This window comes from Diceros bicornis, chromosome 18 (assembly GCF_020826845.1).
Source record: "Diceros bicornis minor isolate mBicDic1 chromosome 18, mDicBic1.mat.cur, whole genome shotgun sequence".
Taxonomy (NCBI): domain Eukaryota; kingdom Metazoa; phylum Chordata; class Mammalia; order Perissodactyla; family Rhinocerotidae; genus Diceros; species Diceros bicornis.
The window spans coordinates 17225506-17247171 of NC_080757.1; the positions used below are offsets into that span (position 1 = coordinate 17225506).

At 48.4% G+C, this 21666-nt stretch overlaps 1 non-coding gene across 1 annotated transcript; it reads right to left on the minus strand.

Annotated features, from left to right (window-relative positions):
- Positions 1-1866: 1866 nt before the first annotated feature.
- On the minus strand, positions 1867-1973 carry LOC131418027 (U6 spliceosomal RNA). The gene has a single exon (XR_009222823.1). It is a non-coding gene; the product is annotated as a U6 spliceosomal RNA (small nuclear RNA).
- Positions 1974-21666: the final 19693 nt, after the last annotated feature.

The following is a 21666-nucleotide window of genomic DNA, read 5'->3' on the forward strand; positions in this document are numbered from 1 at the left end:
GCCCAAAGCGGCAATGGATGGGCTGGACATAAGCGTGACCAATCACCCATGATATGGGTCCACGAGGGTCTGTCCAATAGGGATGCTCCATACTGGATGGTACAATGTCACCTGATCAGATTTTCTCTGGAGGTATGAATGTGAGATGCACGCTAGGACAGTGGAAGTCTATTTCCATGGAAATGACGAGTACCTGGATGTGTGTTTAATCTTCCAGCAGTCTTCCAACATAGGTACTATTAGCAACCCCACTTTAGAGATGAGAAAATAGAGGCTTAAGCAAGTTAATCAGCTTGCCATGAGTCACACAGCTATGGTAGAGAGATTCAAACCCAGGTGGTGGGACTAAAGAAACTGTGTCCAAATTTTCCCTTTGTGTAAGAACACCAGTCATGTTAGATTAGGGACCATCCTAACATTGTGACTTGATTAGCTCTGTAAAGACCCTGTTTCCAAATTAGGTCACATTCTGAGGTATTGGAGTTAGGACTTCAACATATCCTTTTAGGGGGACACAATTCAACCCATAACAAAATGAAAAACAACGTTATATCTAAATGATCTATTTTTGAGTCTTTCATCTCTAAGATCCTCAAAAGCAGGATTAGTCTCTTATTCGACTATGTGGCTTCCATGTGCTGGCATATGACTTTTCCAACCGTATTGTTTTTTCTTATTACTAAGACCCATAAGGAATGGTAGTTTTGTAAATTGCTCAGATGTATTGCAAAACAAAGGGCTTAAGAACTATCAGGCAGGTGAATTGTTACCAAATAGCTTTCAATGGATCCCACATTCTAGACTGCACGGCAGGGTAGAGCAATCTTGGGGACCCATGCCAAAGGTGACATGACTGAGGGGCGTGACCAGGGTATCTGCTTTGACTTCTTCCTGCCAAATTCTGGGCCCTTCTGTTCACTCCCCTTTCCCACCTTCCACCAACCCTTCTCTTATCAGGCATGTGATGTGTCAACTTGACTGGGCCACGGGATGCCCAGATATCTGGTTAAACATTCTAGGTGTGTCTGTGAGCATGTTTCCTCAGGAGATGAGCATTAGAATGGATGAACTGAGTAAAGCAGAGCGCCCTGTCAGACGTGGGTGGGCATCATCCGACCCACTGAGGGCCTGAGTAGAACAAAAAGGCAGAGGAAGGTTGAAGTCTTTCTCTCTGCCGGACTGTGGAGCTGATCTCCTGCTGCCCTTACACCATCCTCTCCCCTGGTTCTCAGGCCTTCGGATTCAGACTGAACTACACCACTGGCTTTCCTGGGTCCCCAACTTGTAGAGAGGAGATCATGGGACTTCTCAGCTCCATAATCACATGAGCCAATTCCTCATAATACATCTCTTTATATCGGTCTCTCTCTGTTTATCTAGTATCCTATTGGTTCTCTCTCTCTGGAGGACCCCGACTAATACAAGGCACCTCCCTGGGTCTGGCCTATTTTCCTCATCAGGTTCTTATCTGATCCCAGCTAACAGGCTGCCTTAAGAAAGAAAGAAAGAAAGAAAGAAAAAAAGAAAAATATCCATTTTTCACTGTTATGAATTCATCAGAAAAAGGAACAAGAGCAAAACTTTGTAATGCTTAGATATTCCAGCAACTATTTTATGTTATTTTGTGTCTTCGAGTGAGAGGAAGAGTATCTTGATAGGATTTTGTTTGGGTTTTTTGTTTGTTTTTACGGTGATGACTTTTTTCTTTTGTTTTTCGTTTATTTACATATTTTTAATAAAAATTGTATACATTTAAGGTGTACAACATGATCTGATATACATATACACAGTGAAATGACTACAGTCAAGCTAATTAACTTATCTCCTCACATAGTTATCATTTTTTGTGCATGATGCGTGCACCTCAAAAATATGGGATGCTTCACAAGTTTGCGTATCATTCTTGCACAGGGGCCATGCTAATTTTCTCTGTATCGTTCCAATTTTCGCACACGTGCTGCCGAAGGGAGCGCTTGACAGCATTCGTTTTGTGTCATATCTCTTCATGCTTTGGGGTGTTTCTAGGATACAGAAACATCTGGTCCCATAGAGCTGGGATTTTTCTTTAATTCTTGGTTTTTTAAAAGACTGAGCTGGGTTGTTCTGTAATGATAGTTGGTCTCATAACCTAACTGCCTCTGTCTTATCAAGCCAGATTTCAGTTGTGGGTGGATGCTCTCGATTTTGCTGTTTCGCAAGGTCAAACTTGGCAGCTTTTAGGGACAAAATTGGAGCAGTGTTCTTTAACATCAAAAGCAAAGCCTTGCGAACCACACCTAGTGAGGTGGGATTTGGGTTTTCAAAGTCTGCTTCGTATTCCCTTGATGGACACATGGATTTACTCAATCCCAAATCCTTAGAGCAAAACTACCGAATATCAGTTCTTGGTGTTGAAGCCACTTCAGCAATGATGGGAGACGGGCTTTCCCAGCTGGCTGCTTACGGTGAGTCTATTAATTGATTACAGTATTCGTGTGAACTCCTCTTAGGGATATTTGCATTTCACATGAGGCAGCGTTTAAGATCCAGGCATCCTTCTCTTCCCTCTTCCTCTCCTTCAGGCTGAGAAGCGGCTCTTTAAAGACAGGACCCCGTCTTGTTTATCTTTGCATCCCCCTAGCACCTCATGCAAAGTCCGATGATCTAGAAATACCCATTAAATAGGACCCAATGGAACCTGATCATCTGTATTCGGTAGGACTCTTTATGTTGCAGACAACGTCTACAACTAAATGCGCTGCTTAAATAATCAAGAGACTATGTTAGCTCGTGTAACTGAACAGTGTGAGGGTAGAACTTTAGCTATGGCTCCATCTAGTCTTGAAATAATGTGACCAGGAACCCGGCTTTTCTCTTACCGTACTTCCTGGCCCTCCTTCCTTGGCGCTAACTCCATTCCCAGACCTGCCCTCCGCTCACGGTGGCCGGATGGAAATAGCCGTCTCCCAGGGCGTGAACCATGCTCATGGCTGTCCAGCAGGTGAGGGCCTATTCTGGTAATTTCCACCCAGGAAGATGGAGGCTTTGTATTCCTGGAGGTTCCAGCAAACATCTCTGGGAAGCTTACTGGCTTTGACTGGCAACTGCCCATACCCGAACCGTGTACTGCGGCCAGCAGGATGGGATACCCTGCCGGGCTTAACCTGATCCCACCCGGTGTGCTGAGAATGAGGGAGCAGTGACTTCCCAACAGAAAATTAAGATCATTTTGGTGAGAGAATGGGAAATGGATGCCAAGAAAACAATCGGAAATCGAAACCACACCACCCAGCTCCTCTGTGGGTTGGAGGTGGTAGTTTAGAGCAGCGTTTGCTTTGTGGGAACTGCCCACGCCTGTCTTGTGGGCTCTTTGGCTCCGTCATGCTGGAACAGCTACAGGCATGAGAATGGGAGACCACGGAGCCCTGGGCCACACAGCTGCATGAGAGGGAGAGGATGGATGAAGGCTGACTGCCCCCTCCCGGGTCCCCCCGCCACTTGCCGTGTTTCACCAGCCAGTCAAGACCTCTTTGCCTTTCCCTCACCTCCCAGACCCCTGTCTCTGAGGCAGTTTATCCACCTCTGTTGATATCCACTTGCCTCAACTTCATGCACATGGGGGACATGTTTCTGTTTTTAGGAAAAGATTCGTCAGCCTGATTCTTATAGACTGGGACTCATTTTTATTTGCATCACTGAAATAGTCATTGCTTTGAAAATTCTTGTAGTACTTCCTGAAGAAACAGGGAAGGTACCGTTCCTGCTCTGCTGAGAGTCACTGTGACATGGGGATTGAGGGTGAGGCCTCTCACAAAGAAAGGCTGCCCCCGGTTAGAGGAGACTAAAGAGACATGACAACCATATATGTATATATTTATATAATATATAAAAATATGTATGTAGCTATAAAGGACTTTATTGGAGCAACGGGTGAAATTTGAATATGGACTGTGGATTAGATAATAGTATTGATTATTTTGACAATTGTGCTGAGGTCATATAAGAGAATGTCTTTGTTCATAGGAAAGACACACTGAAGTCTTTAGGGATAAAAAGAGCATGATATCTGCAACTTTCAAATTATTCAGGAGGAAAAAAACTATATATATATATATATAAAGCAAATGAATAATAATGCAAATGGGACAGAATGCTAAAAATTGGTGAATCTGGCTAAAGGATTGTGGAAGGGCTAACCGCCGGGGTTTGCATCCTTGCTCCATGCTTCCTAGCTGGCGCTAAACTTAACCTCTGCAAGCCGCGCTTTCCCCATCTGTAGGCGGAGGTAACAGTAGCACCTATCGCGTCGGTTTATTGGGAGAAATAAAGGAAAGAATCCATGAAAAGAGTTTAGCACAGGGTCTGGCTCATGGTTAGAGCCAAGAGTAATAAACGTTAGCTATCTTTATTACTCTTACTGTCCCATAGTACTACAGTCCCTGGGATAAAGAGGTATAAATAGAAACTCTTCCTCCTAGGAGCATGGCAGGAGACACAGGCTAGAGGGAGGGTTTTTCCCCTCATGGGGAAAAGACTTGATCACATCTCACATTTTGTATACATATGGTTTTACATATTATTATGTATTATGTAATACATATGTGTCACATATGGTGATATACTTTATGTATTTTTCCACAACTTGTCTTTTTCGTTCAATGCAATGTCTTGGAGATCTTCCCATAGTAACACTACTAATAATTAACATTTATCGAAGCTTACCATGTGCTAGGCACACTTCTGGGCACTTTATGTGTATTGTTTGATTCTCACAACAATCCTATGAAATAGATCCTCTTGTAATCATGATTTATGGATAAGGAAACTGAGGCTCAGAGAGGTTACGTAGCTCCCCAAGGCTGTAGTACCAAAGCTTGAACTCAGCTGGTCTCCAGAGCCTGTAGTCTTAATCACTATATTTTCCATGCAAGTATGTGAAGATCTATTTCACTGAAGCAAAGCAGTGTGGAGTGGGGAGGGAGCTACACAGTACTCCATACAGTAGTTATACCAAGATCATTAATTTTTCCCCAACTGACGGACATTTATGTTATTCCCAATATTTTCTATTTGAAACAATGCTGCAATAAACATCAGTAAGCAAGGCTTGATAATATTACTTAGTGTCTGAGACCAAAGAAGAAAAAGAAGAAGTTAAAAATATTGGAGAGAGAACAACTTTAGCAATAAAATAAATAAAGTAGTATTGGATTATAACCCAAAATTATATTAAATTTATATTAGATAAATATCCATGAGTCCATAATGACATAAATAAATAAATAAAGGGGGGGAGAAAAGACAAATCCCAATGAAGAATTTCAAATAATTTGAAATTCCAGATAAATGTGATGTGGCATCCTGGATGGGATTTTGGAACAGAAAAAGGACATTAGGCAAAAATTAAGGAAATCTGAACGAACTATGGACTTTAGTTAATAATAACAATGGATCAATATTGGTTCATTAATTGTAACACATGTGCCACAGTAACGTAAGACATTAGCAGCAAGAGAAACTGGGTGAAGAGTATATGGGAACTCTCTGTACGATCCTCTCAATTTTTCTGTAACTCTAAAATAATTTTTAAAAATAGTCTTGGGGCGGCCCTGTGGCTTGGTGGTTGGGTGCGTGCGCTCCGCTGCTGGTGGCCAGGGTTCACACCCCGGGCGCTCACCAACAGGCCCGACAGGCCCGCTTCTCCAGCCATGTGGGGGCCGCGTCCCACATGCAGCGGCTGGAGGGATGTGCAGCTATGACATGCAACTATCTACTGGGGCTTTGGGGGAAAAAAGTAAATAAATAAAATTATTAAAAAAAAATAGTCTTAAAAAAAAAGTAAAAGAAAAAAATACTGGAGAGACAGGAAACTGCTGTGGAGCAAAGTCTAGGTTTTGTGAGAGATGGGAGAGGGGCTCCCCAGCCCAGCAGGAAGGTTAGCTTTGCACAGCAGGAGCAAACGAGGGGCGGTTGGGTGCGGACATATTTTTGGGCCCAGGCAGGAAGTTGAGGATTCACATCTGACGGCCTCAGTGTTTCCTCCCTGACCAGAAGGTGAGGGTGTTCTACCTTCTGAGAGAAGGCCTATGGAAAAACTGTGGGTTGCAAGTGGTGAAAATCTGGAGAGCCCCTGAGGGGAGCGCAGGAGGAAGCTGACCAGGGGCCGAAAAGAGCAATGTCTTCTGACGTCACAGATTTGTACTGCGGACAGCCGCTAAGAGCAGGGCCGTGGGCCCAGGCCTGGAGGCCCAGGCTGCCTGTCTCCGCGGAGTTCAACGTCTTGACCAGCAGAGGGCGCAGAGACACCACTCAACTTGTGCTTTTCCACATCCCTGGCCTGGATTTCCCAAGTTTCTCTTCCCAAGGTTCCAAAGCCTCTGATTCTAGGAATAAAAAGTTCTTTTCTGAGTTAGCCATGTTTGAAGGATGAGAAACTCTTTGAAATAGTCCCAAAGAACACCTTTGAAGAGGAAGAATTCAGTTATGCTTCTGAGAGCTAATTTTTTTACTTGCCTCCCTCAAGGACGCGCTGGCGGAGTACCCAACCGCCATGCCGGAGCACCTCCTGTGTGTCGGTGATATTCCAAACGCTCTCCTTGAATCCTCACAACCATCTCAGAGGTCGTGGGTTATTATCACCCCTCCTGTACAGACAAATAAACAGAGTCTCAGAGAGGTTAAGGAGGTTACCCCAAGATCATTCCTATCCAGCTAAACTGCATTCCTATTTGGCTTCAACTGGTTAAAAATTATTCAACAGGTGTGTGTGTTGGGAAGCTTGTCCTGGGAGAGGCTCTGTAAGGAAAGGATCCTGTGTCAATAGGTTTGGCAAAGCTGCAAACTCTCTCCTTTTCTGTGCATATCAGCACAATGGAGAATCCTAGGAGTCAGGTAGCAAAGAAATCTGCTTGGTTTTGTTCGAACCCATCATTTTCCAAATTTATTTGTCCAGAGAACGTTTGTTCTTGTTAACACCAGTTAACATCCACAGGACAAACTTTGTGCAGTGCTTCAGTCTGCACTGCCATGGTGGCAGGGAGGGGAGGAGGCAGACTTGTTTGGGTGGTTAACATGGGCAGCCGGGTGGAGACTGGAGTGGAGGAGGGAGAGATGAAGGGTGGACAGACTGAGGCAAGAAGACCAGTAAGACCAGTCCGGGAGCTATTCTACCACAAGGCCTGAACAGGGCAATGGTCATGAGGGTAAAGGGGGTCGGGGGACAGACTGGAGAGTGAACCAGGATGTAAAGGTGACAAGCTTGGTGGGCCATTGGATTTCAAGTAACAGGAGGGTGGTGGACGATGAGGGTGGGAGGTGTGTAGGATGGTTCCCGGGTTTTTGACTGCAGCAACTAGGTAAATGATGGTTTCGTTCCTTTACCAAGATGATGGGGAGCCAGGGAGAAGAGTTTTGAATTTGGGTTGAGATGTCTGCAGAACAGTCATCAGAAGTTAGGAACAGGGGTCTGCAGCTTAGGAGAGAGCTGGCAGCTGGAAATAGAGGTTTCATATTTAAGGGGTTGGTGGAAGAAGAGGAACTAAGAAAAAAGACAGAAAAGGCGTGGGAAGAGACCCAAAAGAAAGGTGCATACCAGGAAGCAGGGAGCAGGGAGTGGTCAGCTGCTTCAGAGGTCATGGGTAGAGCAAGCAGGGTGAGAGCTGAAGGTGGACATTATGCCAGCCATTTAGGAGGTCATTGATGAGCAGTTTCAGGAGAGAGGAGAGAGGCTCATCCAGATGATTATGGGGTGCATAAATGAGGGAGGCGATTTCTAGGGCAAAGCAGGGTCAAGGGAAGGTTTTGTTACATTCAGGACTGGACACTTGAGCACTTCTGGTAGATGGTCTCTCAATTCTGCTGCAAACAATTCCTCCAGTCCACGGTCACACATGTTGCTCCAACTATCGAGAGGTGGAGTCTGTTTTCCCTCCCTCTGAATCTGGGCTGCCTCGACATTTGCTTTGACCAAGAGAGTTGGCAGAAGTGGTGTTCTGGGTCTTCCAAGCTCAGTCCTTAAGAGAACTGGCAGTTTCCTTTTTCTTCCTCTTAGAACCCAGCAGCCATTCTGTAAGGAAGCCCAAGCTCTCCTGCTGGAGAGATGGCCCATGTGGAGAGGCCCAGGGGAAGGCGAGAGAGGCCTTATTGGGCATTCCAGCTTCGGAGAAGCTCCCAGATGAGTGAAGTCACATCAGTGACCCTGGCTGACATCACTTGAGGCAGAACTGCTGAATCAACCCACAGAATCATGAGAAATAATACATTGGTGTTTTAAGCCACCAGGTGGAGTGGTTTGTCATGCAGCAATAGATAACTGAAACAGCACCATGTTTATGGGCTGAAGGGAAGGAACCAGGCAAGAGATGCTGATTCATGACAGAGGATGAATGACTGATGGAGTGAGTTTATCCAGGAGGCTAAAGGGCTGGTCCTGGGCAGAGGGAGGGCTGCCTCGTCCTCTGACACAAAAGCAAAGGAGAGTGTGAATACAGAAGTGTTACAAGGTGGGAGGGAGACGGAGGCTGGGGATTCCCTTGCCCCTTCAGGTAACTTCTGCTTTCTTTGTGACAGAGAGGGTGGGGCCTTGCTAAGAGTGAAGCACCGGGATGAGGTGGTGGTGTAGGTGAGCCCCGGAGGGTTGGCTCTGTGATAGAACCCACCAACAAAAACATGAACCCACAGGACACAGGGCACCTAGTGGGTCTCAGCTCAGCTGCTCTGGGCTAAACGGTGCATGGACAGAGGGACACTGGGCAGTGGGAGATCCTGATTCAAGTCCTGGCTGCTCCTATGATTTTGGGTTCCGCTTTTGGGGGATTGGACTGGATTAGTGATTCTTTATCTTTTTTGAGTTATGGATTCCCCTGAAAACCTGATAAAAGCCTACAGGTGTAACATTTTAGATACACAATACATCTTTTGTTTATTTGCCTGTCTCTACCCACTAGAATGTAAGCTCCATGAGGACAGGTTTGTTGTCTGTTTTGTTTACTGCCATATAGACTAGAACAGTGCCTGACACATAGCAGATGTTCCATAAATACTGATGAATGAATCAGGATTCAGAGACAGCTCCCCACCCTCCACACAAACACAACTGGAGTTAGCCAGGTTCAAAATCCTGGAATAAGACAATCTCTTTCTGTCTCAAGATTCAGAGTCTATGAAATTCCATCCTGAGTCCTTCTGTTGCAGACTATGTAGCTCACTCTAACAAAAACAAACAAACAAAATTCCAGCCCTATACCCTGGGAGAAAATATTTGCTAGACAGCTCCTTTGTGCCAGGAAGCCAGGAATTGTCTTAAATGCATTCCATATTTTATCTTATTTAACCTTCACACCACCCAATGAGGAGGATTTTATTATCCTAATTATTTAAATGAGGAAACCAAGGCTCAGAGAGGTTTAAGTAACTTACCCATGGTTAGCCACCTGACCACAGGCAGAGCTAGGAATTGAGTTTGAGTCTGTCTGGCTCAAAATCCATTGAAAGGTCTTTCTTCTATGTCCTGATGACCCTGAGGTAAGAGTTACACTTATTCCTTCCAGCATAAGTATTGAGGGGAGCCCCAACCCCTCTCAGGAGCTGCCACACACCACAGTGGGTAGGGTGGGGGCGCTGTATTTGAGGACAGGCCTCATATCCCACCAGGGGAATGGCTGGTACATCACCACTGGCTGTCAGGAATATTCCCAAGAGAGGGAGACCTGGTTACACATGCCTAGGTGGCCTCTTCACCTGTGGACAGGCCCCTGGGCCAAAGCCCCTTTCCTCACTGAAGCCCGCATGAATCCTTGTGAAGATGGTGAACTCATCCGTGCTCCCATCAGTCCTCCCCCAACCCCACAACGAAAAACAATCCAGACACCTGACCTCCCACGAGCTGCTAAACCTCTGGGAGGCTCTGTTTCCACATCTGTGAAATGGGCATAACCATAGTCATGGCAAAGGGCTTAACTAAAGCTGAACGAGACCTCCCTCTGCAGCCCTCCAGGCCTGGAGAATGCCCGCTCCCTTCCCCCTTCCCTGACCACCCCAAGCACGTGCCCTGACCGGCCTAGCTTTTTCCTTTATTGGGGAATGATATAGCCAAATTGGAAAAAAAAAAAAAATCGACCCACAAGAAGCAGTAATTTAGGATGAACAATAGAACCGAAGCTTTGGAGTCCGGCAAACTCCATCTCTGAGACTTGGCTTTCTCATCTGAAAAACAGGCGACAGACACGAAAACCCTGTAGTTTGTCGTGAAAAATCAGCAAGCTCGTGGAACCCTCAGCTCAGAGCCTGGCCCTGGGAGATGGGGTGAGGGAGGCACCTGGACCTGGGGGTCTGGAGGCCCCAGGCGCTCTCTCGAGCCGGACTTGCGGCAGGACGTGCGCAGCCAGCCCGCAGGGGCCACGCGGGTGACCCCCGGCTTCCCCCGCCTCCGGGCGCCGCGCTCTCCGCGCCCCCAACGCGGTCGCGTCTCCGGGTCTTAGCTCGTAAATCTCCTTCACACAGGGCGATAAATCTGCGGGCCGCGGGGAACCCCTCAGCTCCCCGCGCCCTCGCTCCCCCTTCTACGCAGGGCGGGGCGCAGGAAGCCCCTGGGACAGGGTGGGCGGGGCCGCCCCAGACCCGCCCACCGCGGCTTGTTAATTACAGGCCGGGGGCCTGCGGGGCCTGATTTACGGCGGGCGGGCCGCGTCCCGCGGCGGGGGCTGGGAGACCTGCGGGGCTCCCAATTCTGAGCGCCTTATTGAAATAACAATCTTGATAGCAGTAAACTGTAATATATTTACATATAAATAAAATATAATAACAGCAATAGCTAACATTGATTGAGAGACTGTGCGCCAAGCTGGGCTAAACCCTTTATTAATTCATTCATCAAAGATCTACTGAGTGCCTATTTGGTGCCGGGAATCTTGCATATATTATCTCCTGAACTTCCCCAAACAGCCCTGCAAGTTAGTCGTTATGGTTCCCATTTTGCAGATGGAGAAATTCCAGCACGCAGTAATTAAGTGACTTGTCCAAGGTCACCAGGCTGGTGAGTTGTGGGTCCAGGACTCATACCTCTGGCCATCTGTCCCAAAGCTTAAACTTTTTTGACTAGGTTATCCTACCTCTTTGCTACCACGTGCCTCACTGTCTTCCTGCTCCATCCATGAGCTGTGTGACCCTGGGCAGATGCCTTTGCCTTGCTGAGTCTCAGTTCTCCTTACTGGCAAGGGAGGCACTTCTGCCCTACTACCTCACAAGGAGTCAGGAGGATCAAATTAAACTGAAGCTTATGGAAACGCTTGCAAAATAATCTGTAGGATAAAGCAACAGTGAGGAGAATAGATGTGAAGGAGACAGGGAGAAAGTCTATCCTCTGTGTGATTGGAGAACCATAAGATGAGGAAAATAAATGTGCAACAGAAGCACTATTTGAAAAGATAAGGTGAGGAATTAATAACAAACCACAAATTCAAGAAGCCCAACAAATCCTAGAATAAATTTTTTTAAAACCCACACACTTAAATGCGTCATACCGAAATATCAAAAACCAAAAACAATGAAAAAGTTGCAAAACCAATCTGAAAAAAAAGTGACCTTCAAAGGAGCAATAGTAACTCTGAAGCTGATGTCTCATCAATAGCAATGAAAGTAAGAAGACAACATCCTATCTTCAAACAGATTTTAAAAAAACACAACCAAGACTTGTACAGGAGAAAGAAAGATGAGAGCAGGCTCTCACTAGGGGAAATTCTAAAAACATAATTCAGGCAGAAAAAAAAATGATCCCAGATGGAATGTCCGAGATGCAAGAGGTAATGTAGAACAAAGAAATTAGTAAATATATGAGCAAATTTAAATAAACATTGATTATAAAAAATTATCTATAAAGCTCTGTGTGACAGCGTATTAGTTAGGGGGGGTGATAGATGTTATAGTAGATAAATCTCCGAATCTCTGTGGGTTAAACACAACAGTTTGTTTCTGGCTCAGGTCATCCCTGGTCAGGCAGGTTTCCTGGGCTGCTCTCCTCCAGGCATGATGAAGGGCCCAAGCTCTTCTCTCTTTCCGCTCTGCCATCTTTAGCTTGTGGTTCCCATGGCTGCTCTAGGTCTTCAAGCCAGGAGGAAAGGAAAGGAGAAAGGAGGCCACATGGGAAGTTATTATGGGCAGGCTTGGAAGTGGCGCACATCACTTCTGCTCATATTCACAGGAGAACTCAGCCAACTGCAGGAAAGGCTGGGAAATGGTGTAACTGCTGTCTTCATTATCTGTTGCTGCATGACAAATTACCTCAAAACTTATTGGCTTAAAACAACAATGAACATTTATTATTTCACAGTTTCTATGGGTCAGGATTTCAAGAACAGCCTACTTGGAGGTTCTCTTCCCCTTTTGTACATTATGGAGAAATGCATATGACTCCTAGAACTCCTGCATCCATTTTGCCACCATGAAGGAAGCCACCTTGAGAAAGAAACATACATAGATGAGGTATGAAAGAATCACAGAGGAATAATCATAGGGATGATTAAGCTAAACAAAGGAATTCTAAAATTCCCATGGAAAGGTAAAGGGCCAAGAAGATCCAAGACACTTCCGAAAATGAACAAAGAGGCCAGGGGATTGTCAGACCAGACAGGCATTAAACAGAGATGGGGGGTGGTGGTGCGTTACAGAGATGTGGCATCACAAATCATTCGAGACAGAATAAACTATTCACCAAGTGGAGCTGCAAAAATTGGCACTTGGATCCCAATAATAATAATTTAAAAATCCAATAATAAAGCAATAACAACAATAATAATGGATACCATTTATTGACATCTACAAAGTACTAGAAATTTACATTTGATTTATCTCATTTTATCCTCACACCAACGCTCCAAGGTAGATATTATCATTTATTATTCCCACTTGACAGATGAGAAAACTGAACCCCAGGAGGGCAGAGATGGTTCCTGGAGACCACACATGGCTCTCAGCCTCCTGGGCCCTGGGTAGGACCCCTGATTCCCCTCCCCACAATAGCAAGGCTGCCTCTCCCAGGAGGCGGGAGACAGACCTCCATCTACACCAAGCCAGGCCCCAAGACCCAGAATTCCTTCTTTACCCTAGATTGACCCTGGGGCAGATCTGTGGCTGATTAGACCCGGCTAAAAGCACAGAGGCCTCTTTGTCATTGCTCTAATGAGAAGCCAATCACCAGGTCATTAGTGGGTGGAGGTGATGAGGAGTTTGGTACTGAGGTGGGTGGGAGGAGGATGCTCTTGGTTCCTGGATGATTTACGGTTGCAGTGGCCAGGCTGGCCGGGGAAGGGAGCCAAGCAGCAGGAGGAGGAGAAAGTTAATATTCACAGAGCACCACAGAGGAGCCAGGTCCTGTGCGGAGAGCGTAACGTGCTCTGATTTCCTTAATCCTCACAAGAAATCTGATGGAGCAGGACAATCACATATCCCCATTTTACAGACAAGGAAACAGACTCAGAGAGGTTAATTAAGCATCTTGTCCAAGGCTATTCAGCTAATAAATGCTGGTCTTATTCCAGAGCCCAAACAACCAACCACTCTTGCTGTTCAGTGTTATAGGCACAGCAGAGCTGAGTGCAGATGAAGGGCCAAGAATATTCTGGCTTTAGATGAAGAAGGAACCAGCTATCCGGAGGTGCTTGATGGAGAACTATTACTCTGTGGGCTGGGAGCAGGGCCAGGGGAGGCGCCGTGTGCCCGTATGAGCTTGGAAGGAAGAACTCCCAGGGTGCTGAGTGGGTCTGCCAGAAAGTGGATGATAATGATAAAAGCACTAAATATTATTAAGTGCCTACTATGTGCCCGGCACTGCACCAAGGGCTCTCTGTGCGTGGTGTCATTTAATTCTCACAAGCCAGCTATGAGGCAGTTACCAATCCATCTTACAGATGAGGAAACTGAGGCTCAGAGAGGTTACGTCACCTGCCCCAGGTCTCAAAGCTGGTAAATGGCAGGTGCAGGGATTGTCTTGGGAGTAAGAGAGGAGAAACAGGACGGTTACTCCCTCTCTGCCCTGTGTTGTTAGGATTCTTGGTTGTAAACAACAAAACCCAACTTGGTTCACTTACACGGCAGAGGAAGTTATTGGGCAGCTCTGAGGTAGCTCACAAGATCAGTGGGAAGAAAGGCTGGGGAGTAAGTTTGGAAACTCATAGGAATTACAGAAAACTGGGTGGCTGGACCCACAGCCTGGCCAGTAACCTTCTGTGGCTGCCCCCACAGGACACTGAGGCCACTGGCCCTGGGAGTGGCAGAGCAGATGCAGTTTCTTTGGGACACCTCCTCCCCATTCAAGTCCAGGAGTCAAGCACCTAGACTCCTGTCTGTCCTACTGCCAAGAATCTCCCCACTAGAGCCTGCCCCCAGCCACGAGCGCCCCTCCCCCCGGAGAGGAAGACCATCTAAATGCTGCATAGCAAACAACAATGTCAACAGAAAACAGTGACCACAAGCCCAGGTGCCCCAGGTCTCCCAGCCCCCCGGAAGAGGGGACCCTCATGCCGTCAGCTCTCTGCCCTTCCTGAGCCTTCTCCCATGTGCACAGTTGGACCCTAGATCAGAGAGCCCATCACTAGGGGCCGCCCAGGAATCTCAGGCCTCGGGTCCTTGAAGGAGGTTGTGGAGACGATAACACCTCCTTTTTCCTCATCTGCTACATCCACTTGGTCACCCCCCTGTGCCAATTCTACTTTCCATACAGGTGTTGACGCCAGCCCCCTCTCTCACCACCACCTGCATAGCTCAGGCCCCGTCTCTCACCTGGACCCCTGCGGTAGCCTCCTAACTGGAGTTTGTCCTAGTGCCATTCTCCACACCGTTCACAGGAGCTCTAGGTACAGCCCAAATAGGACTGTGTCACTCCTCAGCCCATTTGCGGTACCCAGTCACCTGCAGGACAAAACCCAAGCTCTTTGGCATGATGCCTAGTGACCCCCAGCCTCATCTCCCGTCACTCCTGGTCTGGCATATCATGGTTTGGCAAAGTCAATTTACTGTATGTTCCTCATACTTCCAGGCCTTGGCACATGCTGTTCCCTCAATCTTCAATGCCCTTCCGCCCCTTGTCTGTTTGGCAAACTCCTATTCATCCTTTGACATCCAGTTCAGGCATCAGCTCCTCTGTAAAAGATTTCCTGAGCCCTCAGAGAAGTCAGACTCCATCCTCTGCACCACTTCCAAACCTTGCACCTTCTTTGTTTCACGCTGTTGAAATAATCTGTTTACGAGACGGCCTTCCTCACTAGCTGGCAAGCTCCACCAGGACAGGACCCAGGTGTGTTTTGTGCGTCACTGTTTCTTCAGTACCTAACCCAAGACCTGGCAAATAGTAGGCGCTCAATTAATGCGTGACTTAACTGACCAGGAAAGTCTTGCTGAGATCACAGGGGATGAATGAAAGAGAAGAGGGTTCCGGTAGACTGGGGGGTTGGGAGGTGGCAGGAGCCAGACTTGGTTTGCGAGGGGTGAGAATTAGGCAGGGAGATGAAAGGAAGGAGAGAAGGTATTAACGCCAGGATGCAGGGAAAGACTAAGCTGGAGAAAGCAGCCTGAACACACTCGGATTTCCGAGGAAGGAGCCAGTGGAGAGAGAGCCTTAAAACCAAGGGACCGGCAATTGGTGAGGCAAGCCCCGGAAGGGATGGAGTGGAGGCAGGAGAGGAGAGAAGAGGGTGCAACGCCAGAGCACAGGCAGGGCTACCTGGAGAGGGAGGAAGGACAGTAAGACAGAAAGAGGAGTGCTGCCTGGAGAGGGTCGTGGTGGAGGGAGTCCTCATCCAGCAGTCAGAGAAAGAGAAAGCTAATGGGTTGTTTTGTGTGTGTGTGTGAGGAAGATTCGCCCTGAGCTAACATCTGTGCCCATCTTCCTCTATTTTTTGTGTGGGACGCTGCCACAGCATGGCCGCCCAAGAGTGGTGTAAGTCAGTGCCAGGAACCGAATCTGGCCTGCCTAAGTGGAGTATCCCGAAGTTAACCACTAGGCCATGGGCTAGCCCCTTTAATGGTTTTTTTTTTTAAAGATCCATGAAGGGAGGAGAGGAAATAAATATTTAATGGCTTCCCATCTCTTGCCAAGTAAAAGCGGAAGATACTACAGTAGTCTACACAGCCATGTCACCAACCCGAGCTCACCTCTTGCTCTGCCCCAGCCCCAACGGCCACCTTGCTGTTCCTGGAACTTGTAGATACCCTCCTGCCTTAGGGACTTTGCACATGCTGTTCCCTCAGCCTGGAAGCTCTTCCCCGAGACAGCGGCAATGCCTTGTCTCATTCAAACCCTTACTCAGATGTCACCTTCTCAGGGGGGCTTTCCCTGACCCCACCTCCCCTCTACCCAATACATGCATACTCACACTTTCTATCTTTTCTGGTATTACTTTTTCTATAGCATTTATCAGCTTCTAATACACTTCAAATGGTACTTATTTACTATATGAATTACTTGTTGTCATTATTTGCTCTCCCCACTGGAATGTGACTTCCATGAGGACAGGTTTTTGTGTGTTTTATTCACTACTCCACACCAGTAACTAGAACAGTCGCAGTCAATACACTTTTGTTGAATGAACGAATGAATGAATGAATGAATGAAGGGGCAGAGCCTGAAATTGAGCCTATCTGCCAGATTCCCAATTTCCCCCACACTAAGCCTGTCTCTAAGCAGAAACGCTGAGGGTCTCGGCCCGGGAGAGAAGGGAGACTGTGGGCTTTCTGGAGGGTGGCCTCTCCGGAGCCAGCTCTCCGGGGACGCTGGCGGTCTCAGGGCCCCACGGGCTCGGTTGTCTCCGGAAAGCCTCGGTCCCCGGCTTCCTCTCCAAGGTGGGAGTTCGGTCCTCCCTCGGGCGAGCGACGCCGGAACTTCCAGCGGACAAGCAGGAATTTCTGAAATCCGGGCCGGCGGAGCGGTAATAGGCACCTTCGCGCCGCCAGCGGAACCGCCCGGCCCTAAATCACGGCCGCGGCCCCTCCCCCGGCCCCGCCCGGAGGAGCGGCGCTCGCGAGGGGGGAGGGGGGAGGGGGAGTGGGGAGGGGGGCGGGGGGGGACGGAGTCCAGGCGCCCGGCGGGGGGCCGGGCTGGCGCAGGGGCCGCGGAAATGCCTGCCGGCTGCGGCCTTTGAAGTCGCCCGGCGCCCCCACCCCGCGCCCCCCGCGCCCCTACCCCGCGCCCCGGGATCGCAGCCAGCGATCAATCTGAATCCCCTCGGATTCCTGAATGCGCGGGAACGGGCCGAGCGGGGGCGTGGGGGGGGCGCGTCTCCCCGGGAGCCCCCAGCGTTTGTCAAGAGAGTGGCCTCGGAATTATTAACTTGGAGCCGTGGGCCATCTCCTGGCATGTGCGCGGAAGGGCCGGGGAGCCGGCCTGGAAGAGTGTGACGCACGGGAAGGAAAAGCCAGAAGTGTTCTGGGTGAAGGGCTGGGAGGGTGGGTCCGCTCCCAGCGCTGGGAAACTTGTGCTGTTTGGGCATATTCTTTGCTTTTACTAACCTCGTTTCAATGTGACTTTGAGGGTTCACAGTAGGGGAGCAGCAGAGAAATCGGTGGTTCACTGCATTTTTTTTTTTCCTTACTGATTTTCTATGTTCCTTTTGAGTCCCATTGTTGTCTATGTCCAACGTATGGGTAGGGATGTTCTAAAGTTAATGTGCGGGGCTGGCCCCCTGGCATACTGGTTAAGTTCGCGCGCTGGGCTCCTGCGGCCCTGGGTTTGCGGGTTTGGACCTCGGGCACGCACATACACAGCGCTCATCAAGCCATGCTGAGGTGGGTTCCCATATACAAAAAATAGAGGAAGATCAGCACAGATGTTAGCTCAGGGACAATCTTCCTCACCAAACAAATAATAATAATAAAATAAAGTTAATGTGCAAGAAGAAAATTGTGTGCAGTCAAAATTATCCTTGAATAAGACTTAAATTGCAGTATCCAAGGCATTATGTAAATAACCCTGAACAGTCATTCTCAGGCAAGCTAAAATTTAATAACCACTGAGCTAGACTCTGGAAGAACAAATATATATCTTTCTGAGCATTTGAATTACTTTGCTGTTAAGACAGAATTTTGAATTCAATAGACCTGGGTGGGATCTGAGAAGTTTTAAGATGCTGCTGTTGCCAGTGCAACCATACTTTGAGAACCACAGCTCTCAAATCCCCCCTGATGACTGGGGGTGGGAGTGGGGGTGGAATTCTAAAGCATTTCTATTTGGCTGCAAGGTTTAGTTCCTTCTATTTTAATATTGAACTTCTACAGACTTAATACACGTGTTTGTGGCTGTCAACACGTGTGAAAGCTTATGGCACTGGGACTGGTATTTAGTGGATGTTCAATAGCTGTTTACTGGATTTGAATATAGAGCTTGTTTGGTCAGACCAGTGTGGAATTTCCAAAGTATCACAAATATCTTAATTTCAGGGATTGCACCATTTACTCAATGTTCAGGAAATATTTCCTTGTACCTACTATGTACCAGGCACTGTGCTAGGAACTGGGAATAGAGAGGTGACTTAGATGTGACCCGGCATGATCCCCTAAATTCTAAGGTGGAGTTAAGCACAGAAGGGGAGCCTGGGGAGGAGAGCTCGAGGCTGGCTGGCTTCACAGAGGAGGAAATGTCGCCCGCAGGCGAGCCTGGTGACCCCCCGCAGGCCACTGAATTCGATCGAGAACTCTGGCCTGCCAAGAGGGATAGAGCCTTCCCAGCAGAGGCATGCAGGGAGCTGCAGGCTGATCCTGAGTCCCCTCTGGCAACCCTGGCTCACTGGGCCCTTGCTCACCTGCAGTGGGGTCAGCAGATGGGCACTGGCCTGTCACTTCTGCTCTCTGGCACTCTCCTGGGGTCCCAGCAGCCATCAGTTCAGCTGGGGACAGTTAGAATTAGCCAAGGAAACCCCTGGCAGAATCGCAGACCCAGGAGGCAGGTGGTTAGCCTGCTCAGGACTTCTCCTGGCTTCCAGCCCACATCCTCTATTCTTTCCTGCTTATCTTTCTTCATTTGGGGGCCCCCCACTTCCAACCTCCCCCTTTCCAAGTTTTCTCTATATCAGCCACGTTCTCTTTATTTTTCACACTTGGTTGAAACTATTTGAATATCTTAATGCCTTTTGTTTCAAAGGGGAGAAGCCAGGCTCTAACACCTACAGGTGGTCAGTGGGGGCTGTTGGTGTTGGGGGTAGGGGGTGCTCACTGACCCGAGTACGCAGGCACAGCCAAGTTAAGAGCTTGGTCCTCTAACAGGAGCCACATCGCCAGATTTCAATCCTGGCTCAGCAACAGCTCAGCCCTCTGCCTTGGGGCAAGTTGCTTAACTCTCTGAGTCTCAGTTTCCAGTCTGTAAAATGGGTATTATAATAGTAGGGCCTTCTGTATAGGATTGTTGTGAGGCTAAGATACTGTCATGTTAAAAAAAGCACTTGGTACCATGCCTGGCTTATAAGCACTCCACAGAAGTCAGTACCAACAGTATTAAGATGATTACTGTTATTCTTACAAGTTATTACTAAGCAGCATCCTGCCCATGGTGGCCTGTGAGCTCTCACTGGAGGAAGGAAAGGAGCTGGAAGCAATTTAAGCTTGTTTATCACCCGACAGCACCCTCGCCTCGGCTCCTGCACTGCCCCAGGCAGATTCTCCCCTCTGTGAGGCTGCCCTGGGGGTCAGTGGGAGGGGAAGGCTTCCTTGGATGGGTCATCTCCATCCTTCATGGGGATGGGGGGTGCTCTGGGCTTGTCCATCTATCTCCTCCTGATCGTTGGTCGTGGGCTCCCTGGGAACACCACGGGGGAGGGAAAGCCTGTTAATCACCCTCGGTAGAGGTAATCCCCGAGGTAACCAGATGCAATATTTCTTGAGGCTCACTCTTTTCCAGGTTCTGTTTCATTGAGTCCTCTGAGGCTGGTGTCACTCCCATTATGCAGGTAGAGAACTGAGGTTCAGAGCTTTTCCCAAGGTCTTTATGAAAGTGGCAAATATCAGACGAGTTTAGATCCAAAGCTTGCGTTCATGACCACTACACTGCTCTCTCCTACACTCAGGGCCAGCCTCACGGGCGTGGGGCCTGTGCAGCGGCCTTCTAAGACCTCAAGCTCGGTTTAATGCTCTGCTGTCACCATCTTCAAATTCTTAATAATTTTGAGCAAGAAGCCCCACAGTTTCATTTTGCACCAGGTTGTGCAAATTATGTAGCTGGTCCTGCCTACCCTCTTTTGTAGAGAGGATGTCTTCCTTGCAAAGGAAAGGAAACTGAGGTGCAGAGAGGGGGACATGACTGGCACAAGGCCATGTGGCAAGCTGGTGGCAGAACTAGAACCAGGTCTCCTGACCCCCATCCAGTGGAATTCTCTGGAAACACTCGTATGTCCAACTGTGCCCTTGATGGGGGAAGTTTCAGAAGGAGCCAGTGACTGGGCCGGGGGGTGGAGGAGGGGAAGGGCTCCCACTCAACAAACCACCTCTCCCACCTGGCCCTTCTGGGACTGAAAGGTCCACCTGCTGCCTTCTGGTCTGCCCCCCTTGGAGCCCAGGGGCCAGGCTTTCCTGAGGGGCTGGGCAAGGCCAATGAGCACTCAGCTCTCTCTAGAGTGGCATTGAGGGACTAAGGGACATGGGATGGGGGTGGGAGAAGAGGTGGCCATAGAATGTGACACTCAGGAACTGGACTGTCTGTGCTTTGACCCGATCCCCTGCCCCTCCTCTGAGACCCAGTGAGACTGACATCCTGTTACCTGAGCTGGATGGGTGGACACCCATGCTCAGATATCTGTGGCCCATGATCTCTGTAGAATCCTGCTTGAGGCATGCATGCTGTGTGACTGCGTGTGTGTGTGTGTGTGTGTGTTGTGGGGACTGTGGGAAACAGATTGAGTAGAGAGAAAACATGCAGTCCTAGCTGCTTTCATTCACTTTTTAATTTCACAGATACGGCAGATTTGGGGAATAGAGCCCGAAAATACAAATGTCCTTGGGATGCTTACAGTCTGGTGGGCAAGACAGACAATAAAACAAATAATCACACAAATAAATACATAAATTTGTTTCCTAGTGCCCTGTTTTTTCCTTCATGGAGCAATTCATAGTTTGAAATAATGGGGTTATTGGTATGCTCTCTGGTGTAATGGATATGAACTCCATACCTATCCCAGCTGACGCCCCAGCAGGCCTTGGCTTTATGGAAGCATTCAGATTGTGGCCGGGAATGAGACTGATGTTGGTGCTCCAAATAACTCACTTGTGGATGCCTGAAATTTCACTGGGGGTCTTTCTGTAGGATTAAGCATTATTTTTTTTCTGACACCCTGTGTAAAATTCAAATCGCTGGGGGTAGGGGTGGTGGGTGGGTTCACTGAGTTCATAACATGGCAGTGCTGTGTCATGAGACAGGGCTGCCCAAGAGTCCTGGACCCCAAAAGATGCCCCTGCTGGGTACCAGAAGGGGAGCCAGAGGGCCGCAAGACAATCTTCTCCATCATCCTCTGCTGCAGACTCAGCCCAGCTCTGCCTGCAGAAGGGGGAGCCAAAGGGAGGTAGGGGAGAGTAAGGCCCAGTCAAAACCCAAACCCAGAAGCCCAGCGGCCGCACTCTGCTGGCTGAAAAAGCCCAGAGCTCCAGCTCCCTCTTACCTGCAGGGCCCTGTGTATCACATCTGCCCCTCCCTTGTCCGTCCTGCTTTCCTCAATGACA